Consider the following 15,716-nt stretch of genomic DNA (forward strand, 5'->3'; position numbering starts at 1 on the left):
GCTTGATTTCTTTTGTAAGCCCCATTTTGTTTTTCTGTATTTGCCAGCTGGGAGAAAAAATCTTTCAAAGACAAAAGGGCTTTTGTATGTTTATTTCAGAGTGTGTTGGCAGAAAAAAAGCCAGGAAACTGTGTCCAGCTGTGGTTGGTGGGGAGGGGCCTGGACACAGAGGCCACCTGGGTTGACCTGGGGAGGGCTGCTGTGTCTGCCCTCCGGGATCTTAACTCCACTTCTGAAATAAAGCTGGCTGTGGAAGACAAGGCCAGTAACCTGACATTTGCTGCAAGTGGGGAGGAGAGCACTCGTGTGTTTCAGACGTTGCAAAACATATAGTTGTAATTTTAAAGTCAAGAGGATATTTGATTAAGAAAGAGAACCGTTGTTGGTTTAAGGTGTGTGCACCCAAGCACCCAGTACAGGGGACGCCTTTATAAATATTTGCTCGTGAGATCACTTGCAGCGTTCGGTCTTGAATGCCAGCATCTCTAGTCGGGGCGTCTGGAGCTGCGATCAACAGTAGGAGGACAGTGTGAGGGGGTCTCGGCTGTGGTGGAAGAGGCAGTGGCAGGCAGGGACAGGCATCCCTGGGCCACATCCTGTGTACTGGGAATAGGACACTGACTGTCTCCCCTCTAAGAGCGCACCATTTGAGGAGAAAGGAAACGGAAACGGTAATGGTGATACACTAGGTCCTGGCTCCAAGTCCCAGTTCTGCCACGTATGACCATCGGGACCCTGAACTAGTCATTTTGCCTGTCAGCTTCCACAAACGAAGATAGACACTGCAAGGTGCCCGGGTGCCTCTGTTTCCCCAGTGTGATTATTGACCGACCAGTAGATGCAGAGAAAAACCGATCTAGAGAGACCCTAGTGGGACCACAGAGAATGACTCTGTCTCCCCAAAGAAGGGCTCAGCATGCTTGCTGGCCGCCTCCCGTCCAGGAGAAGAGCCTCTGATTTACCTCCTCCTTCCTTTCATCTGCTGAGCGTTTGAGCAGGAGAGGAGCCGCTAGCCCACAGGGCTTTGTCTCAGGTCCCCGCCGTGTGACAGGCATATATTTTTTTTTTCCAGCTTTATTGAGATATAAGCGACATAACCCTGTGTAAGTTTAAGGCGGACAGCATGATGATTTGATATATGTTTCCCTTGTAAAGTGATTGCCACAGTAAGGTTAGTGAACGTCCGTCACCTCCCATAGCTACCATTTTGCGTGGGTGTGGGAGGAGAACTTTAAAGTAAGATCCCACGGTGTTTGTCTTTCTCTGACTTATTTCATTTAGCATAATGTCCTCAAGCCTCCTCCATGTTGCTGTAAAGGGCACGATTTCCTTCTTTCTTTTTTATGGCTGAGTAATGTCCCCCATCGTGTGTGTGCACTCACGCCACACTTTCCCTATCCATTCAGCTGTCACATTAATGGAGCAGTACTCAGACTGTTCGGTCTTAAAGCCCTTTACACTTCTAAAAGTTATTGAGGATCCCAAGGCGCTTTGTAGGGAAATCTTTGTATTATATCTATCAATATTTACCACATTATAAGTTAAAACAGAAACTTAAAAAAATATTAATTCATGGGCACGTGGGGGGCTCAGTTGGTTAAGCGTCCAACTTCAGCTCGGGTCATGATCTCACAGTTCGTGAGTTCGAGCCCCGCATCCGGCTCGGTGCTGGAAGCTTGGAGCCTGGAGCCTGGAGCCTGCTTCGGATTCTGTGTCCCCCCTCTCTCTCTGCCCCTCCCCCACTTGCACACCGTCTCTGTCTCTCTCAAAAAATAAACATTAAAAAAATTTTTTTAAATATTCATTAAAAGTAACAAGCCTATTGTATGTTAATATGAATGACATTTTTATGAAAAGTAACTAAGAAAAATTTAGTGAGACGACTTTTACATTTTTTGCAAATCTTTCGTATCTGGCTTCATAAAAGGAAAACAGCTGGAATCTCGGCTCTGCTTCTGCATTCCATCTGCTCCAATACGTAGCTTTGGTTGAAGGCGATAAAGAAAATCCTGCCTCATACAGATAAGCAGTTTAAAATGGGAGAGGAATCTGAATTGCCTTTTCAGATAATTGTGGGTATTCTTTTTTGATAAAGTCCCCCCTATACTCCTGAGAGATTGAGAATGGAAAAACTTTTGACTTCGTGGACCCTCTGAAAGGGTCTCAGGCATCTAGGTTACCCTTTGAGAACCACGTCTTCCCCATTTTAGTTGTCAGCATCCTGAATCCTTCATTCATAAGAATCTCCAGCTCTTCCTCTTACCTGAGAACGGGAACTCCTCCTAGCCCTGCCTTTGCCAGGCTTGTCCTTGGGCTCCAAGCTTTAGGCCTGCGCAGCAATCCTGTTATTACGCTTTGTAGAGAGATAGATGGCCCTCTGTTGTGTCTCATGCACCTGTAGAACTGTCACCTGGGTCACCTGTCATCCCGCAGAGCTATGAAATTGCCCTGTCATAGCCCTGCAAATAATACTCCTTACTGGGGTCTTAGGAAGATTACATAAGATTTTAAATGAGATGGTCCTTTGCAGAACGTACATCAAATCATGAGTGTAATATCACTCTGATAAAATAGAAAATAGGCGTATGGTGTTTTGGCAGTTTGCAGCATGATTCAAGTTTTTTTGGTTTATTTTTGTTTCCCCCACCCCCCAGTTAGTGCTGAGTTTCAAAGTGTGATTTTTAGATAGCAGAACAGGTTCCAGGAACAAAGGAGCCGATAAGAATCTGAATTTAAGTAGTGTTATTTCTGATTCCTAAGAATACAGGGAGGACTGATTGGTCCCTTGGGAACTAGAAGCAAATCAGCCCGAGCAGGCTCGATCTGCACAACTTCCCTGTGGCAGTTTAAAGTCTTGGTTAAAATAAATTCCAGCATCTGAAATAAGGAAACTGGAATCTAATGTCACTCTGTCTTCCTCTTCCATTGTTGCTTATAGACTCAAGAAGGTTCTTTGAGCTGGCTTCTCTTGGGCCAGTCCAGGATGAGGGTGGCTGTTGATGGGGGCAGGGGAAGTAAACCCCAGTAGTACCACACCACATACCTGCCTAAAGGTAATAGTTTGGTTTTGAACCAGAAGACGTGCAGGGGGTTTCCTAGTTTAGGAGATAATTGTCAGCATTTGTAGAGTCTCTGGGCCTTCCGTCCTTTTCCCCTGGAACAGAGACCTTTGGTTGCTTTCCCAACATCCCACCACCTCCGACCACCAACAGGACCTGAGTGGGTAACAGGATCTGCTTTTATTGTCTGCCTCAGAGGAGGCTGCCCTATCACAGGCGCGACGTTCCCATTTGGCCAACGGGTGTGCCCTGTGTCAGATGGATCCGCATGGAATGGGAGAGGGATGCTCTCTCAGACTTGTGAGAGTGAAGTTCTTTCTTCCCTGACACTTACCACATTTAAATGATGCTTGGAGTGGCCATAGCTGTGGTAAAGCAGACACTTAAGAGGGTGGGCCAGGAGGAAGATGGAAAGAACCTGGCTTCTTGGCTGTGTCATCAGAGCACCGAATCGCCTAAAATTGGGGCCAACCCGCCTCCATGTACAAGCCACTTAGGCACCCTCAAACCTGTATTTGAACCTCTGACTGTCCTGTCTCCATGTGTAAGCTACTTAGGGAGTTGATTTCCTGTCACTTGGAGCTGAAAGCATTCTCCCTGATACACCCATGTTAAAAGAAACCACGTGACCCTCAGGGACGGAGAGGGGAGGGGGCTAGGTGAATTTGGCAGCCTCGAAGATCTCTCGCTGGAATCCATTTCCTATTGTCTGGCCGCGTTTTGACCATTCTGTTGACCTTTTTACTTCTTCTGCAGGAGAAGGGTAAGGAAATTCTACATTAAGTATTTGGTAACTCCCGTGAAATGGTCAGGGAAGACCGCTGAGATGTCTGTGGCATTTACAAGATGTGAGGGCCTAGACGTGGGGCTTTGTCACCCTCTCCCACACAGTATGCACACTGGTGCATATTATAGCCTTCTTCTGCCCCAGATAACTGATTTCCTTATGTGCTTGCCGGTAGCTAGATTCTCAACTCTGTCACCCTTATACCCAGGCACGTGGTGTAATGTGCCTCCCCACAATATTGAAGGTAACCAATTATGAAACATCGATCTTTGCCAGGAATTGTGCTAGTGACGTTATACGTTATCTTATTTAATCGTACAGTAAGTACAATTGGTACTCATACGACCTAAATTTTAATGAGAAAACTGAGGCTGGAGTGATAAGGTCATTTGCCTAAAGTCACATGGCTAACACAGGACAGACAGAGGTTCAAATACAGGTTTGAGGGTGCCTGGGCGGCTCAGGCATTAAGCATCTGGCTTCGGCTCAGGTCATGAACGCACGGTTTGTGAGCTCGTGCCCCGCGTCGGGTAAAAACCCGAGCCCTGCTTCTCTCTCCCTTTCCCCCTCGTGGGATTCTCTGTCTCTGCCCCTCGCTCCCTTGTGCCCCCCTGCCATCAAAGTAAAATAAAGTAAAATAATAAAATAAAATAGACAAAAAATAAGTATGGGTCTGACTTGAAAGTTGTTCTTTTAACTAATATAATCTATGTCTTTAACGGATATTTGCCAAATACCCGTCACTTAGATATGTTAAAATAGGAATTATTGTTGTCCCTGTCTGTTCCTTCATTTTCCCTTTCACCTTCGGGAAATGTATTGGGACAGAAGGAAATATTACCTGAATATTGGCTTTTCTCTAGAAATAGCCGTTGGTAGTATATGAGTTATGAATGCCTTCGGCTGTAAGTAATAGAAAGCCTAACTGTGGCTTAAACAAGACGGGGCCCAGGTTCCTCACGTCTGGGAACCTACTGGCCCTCATTATATGTGGCTTTTTGTACCACCAATGGCTCTTGCAGCTGCAGTCGTCACACCCCCCATCCAAGACGGAAGGCAGCAAGACGAAAGGCCGAAGGGCAGTGCAAACTAAACAGGTCTTGTCCTTTTTCTCAGGAAAGCAAAAGTACTCCAGGGAGCCACAAGGAAGGCTGAAAAAGTAGGGAACACAGGATTGTCGGCAATGACTTAGACCATTCTTGATCTACCACTTGGGGCTGACCATGCTGTCAGCCAAAAACACAGTTGGAATCGAGTTGCTAAGAAGCCTGCTAAAACTGCGAGCCACGTGCCTCAAAGAAGCAGAGGCCGTTCGCATTTGAGAAGGCGATGGAGATACCCCATCTTGCTGATCAGATGGCTGAGCCATACGGAGACAGAGAGCTGGTTTCCTTAGACTCTGCTGCTCTTCTCCCTCTGCTTCCCTCAGATTTCCATCAAGTGTTGGCTTTCAGAGCTCTCTCATATCCCTACTTGGTTGATTCTTCCCGTCCCTTTGAAGGAGCTCAGAAAGCTTCTGCCTTTATCTTGTGAATAGAAACTGCACACCAGAGAGACCTAAGTAACACGCTGAGGATTATAGCCAACATTTGTTGGCCAAAATGAACCCACAGATTGCCAGATCAGCCCAGAGTTCTTCTACCAGACTCCATTGCCTTCCCTGATACGGAGATCTTTCCTTATAGCTTCACACTTAAACCAGAGCAGGGGGACTTCCCGCCCGGACCCCCCGGGCTTTCAGTCAGGCAGGCCCCAGCGACTCGGCTTCCTAGCACAGATGTCTCTGGCCTTTCGGGGACAACAAGCTTCCCAGCCGGCATAAAGCTATCGGGTCCCTCCGAGTCCCCAGGGAGAAAGGACAGTCAGTCAGTGGGGCTGTGAAGAGTAGCAGTAGGGAAGTGCTCATAAACTTGAGTATGAAGGTTTCCCCAGGTTGATCTGACTCTGTCTTTGAGCAGCAGGGTTCCTCATCATTTTGGTCCTGGTCTTCATGTTCCTGCCTTCCCAGGCTGGAACTAAGAGTGCCTTGGTGCCTCTGACACACAGGGAAGAACACCGTGATGTGAATAGTGTGTTGGGTGACTAGACAAGGTATCTGTGCAGCCGGAAGAGAGTTTCGGTGGTGGAGTTACTCTCGGTTTTCCATAGTTGGGGGACCTCTCCCGTCAATATTAGGATAGAAAATGAGTGGGGGTTCTTTTTTTTTATCTTGTAGAAGGAGAAACCCTTAGCTAGAGATCTTTACATAGTGAGATTTTGCCAATATAAATAATAATTATAACAGAATTATAGTATTTAAAATACTTGAATACTTGATAAGATTTTTTAACTTGTTTTATTTTTTATTTCTGAAAATTTACACCTAAATTAGTTAGCATATAGTGCAGCAATGATTTCAGGAGTAGATTCCATAGTGCCCCTTACCCGTTTAGCCCATCCCCCCCCCCTCCAGTAACCCTCAGTTTGTTCTCCATATTTATGAGTCTCTTCTGTTTTGTCCCCCTCCCTGTTTTTATATTATTTTTGTTTCCCTTCCCTTCTGTTCATCTGTTTTGTCTCTTAAAGTCCTCTTATGAGTGAAGTCATATGATTTTTGTCTTTCTCTGACTAATTTCACTCAGCATAATACCCTCCAGTTCTATCCACGTACTTGCAAATGGCAAGATTTCATTCTTTTTGATTGCCAAGTAATACTCCATCGTGTGTGTGTGTGTGTGTGTGTGTGTGTGTGTGTGTGTATGTGTATACATATATAGCACATCTTCTTTATCCATTCATCCATCGATGGACATTTGGGCTCTTTCCATACTTTGGCTATTGTTGATGGTGCTGCTATAAACATGGGGGTGCATGTGTCTCTTTGAAACAGCACACCTGTATTCCTTGGATAAATGCCTAGTAGTGCAATTGCTGAGTCGTAGGGTAGTTCTGTTTTTAGTTTTTTGAGGAACCTCCATCCTGTTTTCCAGAGTGGCTGCACCAGCTTGCATTCCCAGAATACTTGATAAATTTATTCTCGATTTTCCCTTTCTTCCGTGAGAACATCTTTATCAGCCTGCAGGATTCCCTGGCCTTTGCAGGTACCCATATAGGTGCTTGTGCAAACTCACCAAGTCCCTATTTGGATTTAGGCCATTTAGGGCCAAACTTGTAGCGGTTTGGCTGTGTTGCATTTGCTCTGTGTGATCTGTGACGGCTGTGAGTGGCGAGAACCTTAATGCCAGGCCAACTGTTAACACCCATAAGGGGGAGGAGCTCCACCACGGCCCTCCTGGTTGAGTCAAGCTTTCAGTCCCTCACTGTCCCGTTTTCATACCCTGGGCTGGGATTGTTGTCAGGCATTTTTTACTGTCTTGTGATCTTTAATCATTTCCCTAGGAAAGCAGTCCGCTACTGGTTTTTTTCTCTTGAGTGCATTAAAAAAAAACAAAAAAAAAAAAAAAAACAAAAAACACTGCACGTATTTGTTTTTCTCCCAGTACATGTTTCATTTAGGAAGGCCATGCAGTTGTATAATAGATTGGATACTTCCTCCAGTGGAATAAAGCAGCTCTGTGCTGATGTATTGTTACAAATACAGCTGCTTTCAGGGTGACTGGGTTCTAAGGCAGTTTACAGGGTTGAAGGGTAACTAGCACCCAGACACAACCCCACCCTTTAAAACTATATTTATCCTGAGAAACAGTCTTTTCTTCGTTTCAGAGAGTGCCAGACATGAGGCTATTGAGTGGCAGATTAATGTGGATCTTACTCAGCCGAGTCTACAGGCTGGGAGAGGGAAGTATAGAATCTATAATGTGTTTAAAGCAGACAGCTAATAAGGAACCAAACCAATCTTTTTGGCTTTCGCCCACAGCCTATTTTTAAAAAGTGCTTACAGAGCAGAATCTATTGGGATACTCAGAAGTTGAAACACCACACACATATTACTGTTGGGAGAAGTTGCTATTTATGGGAATATAAAATTTTACATCATTGTTCTCTGTCTGATGCTTATTGCCAAAATGTATTGCTTAGGGGGAGTGATCACTATATGTGGATGGCTGAATGTGATTTTTGATGCCTATGGGGGAAGAACTGTAGAGCGTTTAATGGGACAGAGGCTGTAACTTCAAAATATAAAAAGGCAGCAGTTTCTTTTCCCAGCTTTATTGACAAGTAATTTACAAATCAGTATATACAAATTAAACTGTTTAATTTACAAATAAAACTGTGTATATTTAAGATGTACAGCATGATGACTTGATATGTGTAGACATTGTGAAATGATGACCACAATCAAGTTAATTAACACATCCATCATCTCACATAGTTATAATTTGTGTGTGTGATGAAAACACTTGAGATCTACCGTGTTAGCAAATTTCAAGTATGTAATACAGTGTTACTAACTATAGTCACCACGCTGTGCATTACATCCCCGGAATTTATTCATCTTAAAACTGGAAGTTAGTACCCTTTGACCAATATCTCCCTATTCTTCCACCCTTTGGCCCCTGGCAACCACCATTCTACTCTCTCTTTGACTTAACTGTTTTAGATTCCACAAATAAGTAGATCGTGCATTGTATGTCTTTCTGACTCTGGCTTTTTTCACTTAGCATAATGGCCTCTAGGTGCATCCATGCTGCTACAAATGGCAGGATTTCCTTCTTTCTTATGGCTGAGTAACAATCTATCATGTGTTTGTATATTTATCCTAGGTATCTGTATTTAAGTGTAGATATCTAGTTATATCTGGGTGGGTAGGTAGGTAGGTAGATAGATATCACATTTGCTGTATCTATTCATCTGTTGGTGGACACTTAGGTTGTGTCCATACCTTGGCTATTGTGAATAATGCTGTGCTGCACATAGGAACACGGATATTTCTTTGAGACTGGTTTCATTTCCTTTGGGCACGTACCCAGGGATTGTTGGATCATATGGTTGTTCCCTATTTAATTTTTTGAGGAGCCTCTGTACTGTTTCCATAAGGGCTGTACTAATTTACATTCTCACCAACAGCGCACATCCTTGCCAACACTTATTATCTCTTATCTTTTTGATAATGGCCATCCTAACAGATGTGAGGTGATGTCTCATTGTAGTTTTGATCTGCATCTCCGTGATGATTAATGATTTTGAACAGCCTTCTAATGCACCTGTTGGAAATTCATGTCTTCTTTGGAAAAATGTCTATTCTGTTTCTTTGCTCATTTTAACGGGATTATTTATAATTATTGAGTTGTATGCATTTTGTACATATTTTGGATATAACCTCTACCAGGTCGACAGTTTGCAAATATTTTCTCCCATTCTGTAGGTTGCATTTTCATTTTGCTGATTGTTTCCTTTGCTGTGAAGAACTTTTTTTAGTTTGATGTCATCCCACTTGTTTATTTTTGCTTTTGTTTTCTGTGCCTTTGGTTGTTATCCAATAAATTGTTGCTAAGGCCAGCGTCAAGGAGATTTTTTACCATATTCTAGGAGTTTTGCAGTTTTAGGTCTTACATTTACGTCTTCAATCCATTTTGAGTTAATTTTTGTGAGTGGCATAAGAGAGGGGTCTAAAAGGTAGTATTTTGTCCTACAATATGAAATATACTTGTTTTAAATTATCTAGAAAGTAAAAGAATACACAAATAACACACTTGTGGGGGAAAAAAGAATGTTTTTAGGTTGCAAAGCATGTTGTTACTGCAGAAAATTCAAAAGCCTAGAAAACGTCATTCCTGATATCTAGTGCCATGTTGTTTGAACTATGTAGTAAGTTTCATTACATCTGTACTTTATAGATGAGCGGACAGGCATGGGGCGGCTAGCACTTGCCCCAGGTTACCCAATAATAACTGGTAAAGTCTGAATTCCAAACCTTGACAGTTGGACGCAAAAGTCAGATCATCTAGGGATAATAGATCTTAACGTTGCTTTTTCTTTTGAATGTATATCATGAAAATTAGGTCACAAGGTATGTAATGTTTTGCAGCTTGCTACTTTTACTTAGTATTATATTGAAAAAAAATTTTTAGATGCCATTAGGAGTTCTTTAAGAACATTTTGAGGCTATTAAAATTCCATCAAATTGATGTACCATAAGAAAAGTCATTTTAATATTTCCCCCATTGTAGTTATAATTCTAAAAATTGCTAAAAATTGGCATAAAATTCTGGAGAGCTCCTCTTTGAAGGTATGTTCTCAATTTTAAAGTGTATGCCATTGTTGGGGCACCTGGGTGGCTCAGTCGGTTAAACGGCCGACTTCGGCTCAGGTCATGATCTCACGGTCCATGAGTTCGAGCCCCGCATCAGGCTCTGTGCTGACAGCTCAGAGCCTGGAGCCTGTTTCGGATTCTGTGTCTCCCTCTCTCTGACCCTCCCCTGTTCATGCTCTGTCTCTCCCTGTCTCAAAAATAAATAAAACGTTATAAAAAAAATGTGTATGCCATTGTAATATTAGTAGGGCAGTTTACTTGCTTAGTAGATTTCACAGAGACCTTGATTACCAGTTAATTGTGAGCCAAGAAAGGTGAATACATTCCCCACCCCCACCAAAAGCTAACAATTTTCCTAACCACCCATGTAACCAGCCACTGTGTCCTGTGTCATGGGGGTGGGGAAGGCACTGATCCTGCCAAGAGGGGCTCTAGAAATGCTACTAGGGTCAAGCAGAAGCGTGAAGGAGGGCAGCATTTGTGAAGATGGATGGATGTGTAAATAGAGAGGACATGAGGTTTAAAAGCCCTGAGCATGCCTTTGATGAACAATTGTTAGCCTTGAATGGTACAGTCTATCTTGACACGGGAGATCTAAGCTTTAACGTATTGTCCTTGGCCTTTCCCTGTATTCAAAGTAGCCTGATGCTTAGCTTTTACATGTTGGGCTAAATTTGACAATTTAAGGCTGAAGAGTTTATTGTTGTAGACAAAAAGTCAATGAAAGAGTAAAGGATACAGGTTCTTCTATTTTCTGCGACCTGTGGGCCCGTACATTTTATATCTGAGTTCACTATTCAGATGGAAACAGTTCTCAGTTATACCCATCCTGAGAAAAGCGGGGATTATCGTATTGGCTTTTGTGTGCTGGATTGTTTGGGGAGAGAACATAGGTCAGCTGGAAAATAAAAAAAAAAAAACTTATTACTTTGGTCAATATTCAAGGATGCCTATGCTTGTTTCCATATTGTAGATGTCTTTATCCTCTCCTTTTAGCTTTTAGCTTTTGCTTCCTCATGATAGAGAGGTAGCATGTTGCTGTGGAAAGAGAGAAGGCTTTTGTGCCATATATATAGTCGTTCTCTTTGAATCTGGATTCTTCCATTTACCAGCCCTTTTACATAATTTGGGGAGCTTTCATGTCTTGAACTATGAAGTGAACTTGATAATGCCCAGTGTCCCAGTCCTCATGAGGATTAGATGAGCTATAACCTAATGGAAAAGTTCCCAGCTTAACTGGATGGGCTTATCACTTCTCTGCTTGTTACATCTCCTCTTCTAGAGCAATGACCCAAGTGCTCCTTTGTTTCCTGTTTTAACAGTAGGGTTAAGCTTCTAATGGGACTGAACGCTGTATATTGGTTAGGTGGCATCAGACACATTACTTACCATCTCTGAATCTGTTAGCTCATTGATCCTGTGGAAATAATCACCTCTCCCAGTTTTGTAGTAAGTACTCAATTAAATGAGATTATAAAATGCCTGGTGCAGAGTGGGCACTCAATGACTGGTGAGTACTCATACTGGATGGGCATATCTTTGAAGGAGATCTTTCCTTCTGCCGTCTTCCCTTCCGCCACCTTTCTATGCAGTCACAACTTCCTCTGGCTTCTTTGCTAGCATCCTTCCCTCTCTCCGCTCGCTGGCTGGAGGGATTTTTCTGCGCTCAGTCTTTCTGCTGTGCATCTTATACTTTGCCTTGGAAGTTTCATCCACTTCTAAGACTTCAGCCACCACTTTAAGATGGATATCCTTTAATTGCTGAGCTCCAAACCAGTACATCCAATTTTCTGCTTCTCAATACTTGGATGCCCAAAGGAACCTGAAACTCAAAATATTGAGAAATATAGTTATTATCCTTGCCATTTCTATCCTCAAAACTGTTCTTCCAGTAAGTCCTCTCTATTCCTCTTCTGTGCTATTTCTAGGTTCTGTTTCTTCCTTTAAAAAACATTTTTAAATCTTTATTACTTATTGAGAGAGAGAGAGAGGAAGAGTCAGAGTGCAGGCAGGGGAGGGTTAGAGAGAGAGGGAGACACAGAATCCGAAGCAGGCTCCAGGCTCTGAGCTGTCAGCACAGAGCCCGACACAGGGCTCAAACTCACAAACTGCAAGATCATGACCTGAGCTGAAGTGGGATGCTTAACTGACTGCGCCGCCCAGGCTCCCCACTCTGTTTCTTCCTTTGAATTCCTGAATATAACTTAACTGTATTGTACTTCCAGTGCTGGGCCTTGTTAACAGAGTGTAGCTCCTTCCTCCAGGCTTTGCTACCTCCAGTAAATAATGATGACAACAACAAAACTATAATAACAAGACAGTGGTGAAAGTAAGAAAAGGTACCATGACAACAATCATTTGTTGAGTGTACCCGACATGCTAAGCACTGTCATACCACCCTACCTCCTGGGAGAAGTGGGACCCTTCTCTGGGCTTATGTAGTAGAGGCTACATTCTTGTCCTCTCCAGAGTGGAGGGAACATTCCCACCCAGAGCCCACCCCAGCGCCTCAGTTCATGTTCTGGACACTTGAGACCTCAGAATTCCCTGCTTGGACTATGCTGAGCCTCCTTGCAGAAACTGCATGCAGACCTCTTTCCCGGTTGTATCTTTCAGAAAGCAGGTGGTGCCCCAGATGTGTGCATCTCTAGGCACAAGGGCTGGATAAAGGGCAGCTATTTGCCTAGCTTGTAGTCTGAGATCTGTGCCATGAGACCCATTGGAGGGCAGGATAGAGCCAGGGGTGGGAAGAGAAGGCAGTTTGGCCAGGGACCTTCAGGAGTGCTGTAAATGTTAGGATGAGAAATCAGTAATTTTTCTAATGTAGCTTTTTATCTAATCCTCATAATATTTCTCCAGGTAGGCAATATTAGGTCCATATGCAAAGTGAGAGTTGCAGAGGTTAAACAGTGTATAGATTATAATGGGCAGAGCGTGAATTTGACGCAGATTAGTTGGACTCCAGAAGTTTTTTTCCATGATACTCTACTTTTTATCCATTCCCTACATTGTAGCCAGAGATGCATTTTGTAGAAAATGTCTGTGGTCACATTATTCCCTGGATTAAAAATCTTCCATTAGCTCCTCATTTGCAACTGACTGCAGGCCAGTTTCTCTGGCATAGCATGCAAAGACCCTTCAAAAACTGTCTTGGATCTACCTTGCCAAACTCATTTCTCAGCAGTATTCCCACCATGCCTTCCCCGGTCCTAACGACCCCGCTGTGTGCCTTGACACCCACAGCCTCAGCTGGGTGTGTCTTTCCTGCCTCTTTCTCTGCTTTACCAAGTCCTACACTATCCCTTCCATTTCAAAGTGAAATGAACATCACCTTGCCCATGAAGATACTTGAATTTTTCTAGACTGGATCTCTCCTATTCCTGTTATATGCTCATAGTTGATTGTTTATACCTTAATACAAGTGTGTATTACTTTATTACCTATGGTTTTCTGCTATCCCTTGTCTGTTACTTCCCTAAGGCCGTGGCTTCCATGTGGACAGGAGCTGGGTGTCTTATCATTATATGCCTCTGTTTTCATACAGAGTCTGGACATATATAGTAGGCTAGACCTTTTTATTACAAAAAATCTTCTGCACATACAAAAAATCTTATGCACATACAAAAAAAAGACCTTTTTATTACAAAAAATCTTCTGCACGTTTCACAAGTGAATTATTAACAATCAAGGAATACAAATTTTAGTTCTGACAGTTGTGCGGATCTGCTAACGGACTGGTTTTAGGAGGCATTTTGACATGACACCTGGAAATTTCTAATTCGCAGAAAAATGTTACTTTACATTTAGTCCTAGGATTTCATTGTCATGGCATTTAAGCGATGAGCATCTTTATAAAAATGTATATACATATACATATATATAATTTGTGAGCTTTAATAGGCCAGTGAGTTCTGAATAGAGCATAAATCACAGTTTTGTCTCAATGTGATTAATTTAGTTGTGCTTTCTTAGGTTACTGTCTTTGGTTATGTAGACTTTTCTGGAAGATATTTATGCCGTAAAACTGCTATTTTTGAAGAGGTAGCTATCCATTTGCGTAAAATTATCAGCGCATAAAAAAAGATTATGTTGGTGGTATAGTCCGGCTACTTTTTCTTCTTCCCTAAAATTTGAATATTTGAATTAGAAATCCTTTCTGTTTTGGTGGCTCATCGCTTTTTGACTCTTCACGGCAGAGATTCTGGGCAGAATCTTACCTCTTAATCGCCAGTTGGAACACTTTCATCATTAGAAATCATTAAGTAACAAAATGCACGTGGTCTGTGTTCTAACGCAGGGCAGAGCAACTCCCATAGGCAGGTTTCATGCTGTTGGTATATTTATGCTCTAAGCCCAAAAGGAAAACATGCCATAGGAAGAAGCAAAATGAGATTAAGCATACTGATTATAGATTATATGACTAAGGTAACTATATTTTAGGGTCCCAAGCAAGCCTATTTTCAGTCAAAAAGACTGTAGGGAGAAGAAAGAATTCAGGATGTGTTTGAAAGATGATAAGAGAATGTCTTAGAGGAAAGGAGAAGGGAAACTATTCCAGGAATATGACCCAGTTTTTGATAAAGAGGGAAGAGTGGTGACTTAACAGAGGAGAGGAAGTTGGCACAGAGGAAGCCCACGAAGCATTAGATGAAAGCTGTTACCAGAAATAAGGCCATTCAGAGGCCCAGACCAGAAGCTTTGAAGGAAAATCAGAGGGTGTTTTTGCTAGTGTAGTATAGGGCTATCTCTACTTTTTATTTCTAAAGGGAATATATTCTTGAAATTTTTTTTAACGTAGAAACATATAAATACTAACACCAAGATCACCCATATTCCCAAAAGGCAGAGAGACATTCTGAACATGGTTTGAGGAATTTCTTTCCAGCCTCTCGTTCTCTTCCACCCGTTCTGCAATTGTATGTAATTGTTTATTTAAGAGTGGGGTCCACGCTATGGTATATATTCTCTGTTCGTTCTCATTCTTTAATTTTTTGGCATAAGATTCCAAGCATTTTCTTGTGTCAATGAAAACTTTTCAGAATACTTTTAATTGTTGTCTCTTACTCCATTCTATAGATGTGCCATGATTTATTTAACCTTATTCCTGTTATAAATAAAATGATGGTAAAAAAAAATCTTCACATCCAAAGCTTTGCTGCATGCATAATGATTTCTTTAGAAAAGTTTTATGGAATAGAAGATCCTCCATGAAAGCATAGTTATGTTTTTAAGCTCTTGATAGCTCCTGACAAACTTTTGTTTATGGAAGTCTTAAAGAATAAACCTTTCCATGGTGTCACAGGAAGAGGTCATATGAGGAATTGCTAAGTGTGTTAATGGAGGTGAGGAGTGCTTTACAGTGTCTCACAGTGGAAAAATGTAAAAGTCAGTGTGTAAATGATTGCCATGGGAGGTAATACGAGGAAATGCAAGGTTGGATAGACAATGGACAGAAAGAAAGGAGGTTGGGCTTTTTGTTTGTTTGTCATGAAAGGTCCTTCACAGGCTTATTGTGTGTAAAATGCTTAACCCAGTCTTGGAACCGGGTTTGAGAGTGACAAAATGATAACCATTAAGGTCACATGCTATGGAGGAGCTTGGGTTCATGGGTCCAGTTACTCCGCCACCACTTTTCCAGGAGTGAATTTTCCTCTTATCCTCTTCTCCCTCATCGATG

At 42.5% G+C, this 15,716-nt stretch overlaps 1 protein-coding gene across 5 annotated transcripts in view; it reads left to right on the forward strand.

Moving 5' to 3' along the window:
- ARFGEF3 (ARFGEF family member 3) overlaps positions 1–15,716 on the forward strand; it is a 184,220-nt gene that overhangs the window by 21,349 nt on the left and 147,155 nt on the right. The gene's annotated exons all lie outside the window — the stretch shown is intronic.

This window comes from Leopardus geoffroyi, chromosome B2 (assembly GCF_018350155.1).
Source record: "Leopardus geoffroyi isolate Oge1 chromosome B2, O.geoffroyi_Oge1_pat1.0, whole genome shotgun sequence".
NCBI lineage: Eukaryota > Metazoa > Chordata > Mammalia > Carnivora > Felidae > Leopardus > Leopardus geoffroyi.